Raw genomic sequence first — 2,891 nt, forward strand, 5'->3', positions numbered from 1 at the left:
CAGGCACCGTACTGTATGACAGGCACCGTACTGTTTGACAGGCACCGTACCGTGTGACAGGCACCGTACGGTGTGACAGGCACCGTACTGTGTGACAGGCACCGTACTATGTGACAGGCACCACACTGCTCTACAACCCCATCGCCCCAGGCAACAAGATACAGGGGTCATAGGCTTCTACATCTGCATTGCTCGCTGTTTGGGATTTTAGGCTGACTTTCCCATACAGCACTTTGTGACATCCGGCTGGTGTAAAAAGGGCTTTATAAATACATTTGATTGATTGATAGGCTAGAGTATGCCCCGGACGAAACACCAGCAGAACATTGTCATCGTCCTCATCATTTTAACCACCAACCACATCAAAGACGACCATCCATACTGTAGCAGAGATTATAATGACTCTACGAGATTTACCGGAATAGAACAGAAGCCAGCATACTGGATAGTAGTAGTGTTAGCAGAGGACAAATGAGCAGTGGACCATCCTAGGTGAATATGGATGTTTAACATCTTTACAGCAGTGAGAGGAGCTTGGTCCCCCGATGCACATAACCGCACATACCATAATGTCTCTCTGTCTCTCTGCTAACAGACCCAGCCCCATTTGTGCCTTCTCTATCAACACTGCACCCACAAGATCCCCTCGGGCAGGCTCTTGTGTTACGTACTCCTCAACGTATGCTGTCGCTGTCGTTCCAGCGTCGTAACAGCAAACGACAGCGATTTCTGAGAGCAAAGATTTTGTGGCTGGGTTGATGATGTTGGGTGAGAATACAGCATGAGGAGAGACTCAGAGGGCTGCTCCAGTGGACACACTGTACCGTGTAGACTAGACGCTCAGGGATCTATGGTTGTAGTCTGCGCCGCCAAATGACGAAACAAATCCGTTTGAACAGATTACCGTTTGGAGAAGGACGAGTTCACGGTTTGGAGCAACACTGCCTGTCCCACTTTTAGGTTCAAATGCCTCCGTTCTGAGCCTGTGGGTTTACATTATGCATATGGCGGGAAGTGACGTTTACAAAGCAGGCACCAAATGTTATGTTGCATGCACCGAACGTTAGGTTTGCAGGCACCGAACGTTAGGTTTGCAGGCACCGAACGTTAGGTTTGCAGGCACCAAAGTGTAATGTTGCAGGCACCAAATGCTGTAGAGAGTGGCCTGATGCCAATACCAAACAGCTTTCAACTAACTATGTCAGAACATCAACATGCTACACAACAGTCAGTGAGTGGGTGATGACAGGAGGTGCATACAAACTCTAAAATCAGTGAGTGATGATAAACCTACCCCTGCACCCACGTACCCCTGCCACCACACTGATTAAGTGATGAGCAGTTTCACACTGACAGCAATGATCAATAATGAGGCAGACTGTGTCTTGTCTAACACCTCTGCTCTACGATACTGGACAAACACTCAACTAATCCACTGCCACTAAACAGCGCGGACAGCAGCGGTTAGCATACTTGGGCAAGGTCCAAATGTGTCTTTCACATGCAACACACGTTACCCCTCACTACTAGCCCCTCAATCTTCCTCTAATCCACATGTATTTTACAGCAGCTGGGACATGGGCCTTGTCAAACAGCCAAAACCCCTGTTTCTTTTGTACAATCACACCCGCACACACACACACACACACACACACACACACACACACACACACACACACACACACACACACACACACACACACACACACACACAGGCACACACAGGCACACACAGGTACGCACACACAGGCACGCACAGGCACGCACACACAGGCATGCATGCACACACATGCGCATAAACGCAAGCGCACACACACACACACACACACAAGCACAAAAGCACACACACACACACACACACATACACACACACGCACACACACGCGCACACACACACACACACACACACACACACACACACACACACACACACACACACACACACACACACACACACACACACACACACACACACACACACACACACACACACACAGGCACACACACACACAGGCACGTACACACAGGCACGCACACACAGGCATGCATGCACATACATGCGCATAAACGCAAGCGCACACACACACACACACACACACACACACACACACACACACACACACACACACACACACACACACACACACAAGCACAAAAGCACACACACAGGCATGCACACACATGCGCATAAATGCAAGCGCACACACACAGACAGACAGACAGACAGACAGACAGACAGACAGACAGACAGACAGACAGACAGACAGACAGACAGAGAGGTGACAACATCAGGGATCTCATGTTGAGAACACACAGGAGAAGTAGCAGTGTGGTCCAAGGAATCCAAATACCATTCATCATGCGTAATATGGAGGGAAACCTTCAGTGTTGACATTTCACATCCTGCTTGCTGCATGGTGTCAGTCAAACACACCCCGTCCCTCTCCTCTTCTCCATCACGCACTAAAACATCCACACCGTTCTAATGGCCAGGCAGGCTCACTTGCTTTTTCCTCTCTTCCTCTCCCTCTCTCTATTCCCACTTCCTCTGTCTGCGTAGCATCCTCTGCCTGATGCGCCCTCTCTCCCTCTTCCTCCCTCCTTCTGTCATCCTCCTCTCTCTCTCTCTGCAGTGCTACGATGCTCTGCGCTCCTCACATCGCCGGCCGGCCGGCCGAGATGAGCCACAGAGTATTTTCCTCTAGCTGACGCTTCACAGACAGACTAGAAACACAAAACATCAGGAGCCGACATGACAGTAATGTACACACAGACATTTCCTTACCGTTCTCTCTGTCTCTCTGTCCTCTCTCTGTATGTGTCTCTCCTTCCTCACTGCAGCCACACTGTTTCTCTCGCTCCGATTCCTTCTCCGGCTTCTGCGCTCACAA

General features: G+C 50.0%; 1 protein-coding gene across 1 annotated transcript in view; it reads right to left on the reverse strand.

The window, feature by feature from the left end:
* Positions 1–2,891, reverse strand: part of LOC115110205 (MAGUK p55 subfamily member 3-like) — a 30,097-nt gene extending 27,206 nt beyond the window's left edge. The window contains exon 1 of the mRNA XM_065006431.1: positions 2,786–2,891. The gene's annotated coding sequence lies outside the window, so the exon portion shown is untranslated. The remainder of the gene's footprint in view (positions 1–2,785) is intronic.

The sequence above is a fragment of the Oncorhynchus nerka genome, linkage group LG21 (assembly GCF_034236695.1).
Source record: "Oncorhynchus nerka isolate Pitt River linkage group LG21, Oner_Uvic_2.0, whole genome shotgun sequence".
Taxonomy (NCBI): Eukaryota; Metazoa; Chordata; class Actinopteri; order Salmoniformes; family Salmonidae; genus Oncorhynchus; species Oncorhynchus nerka.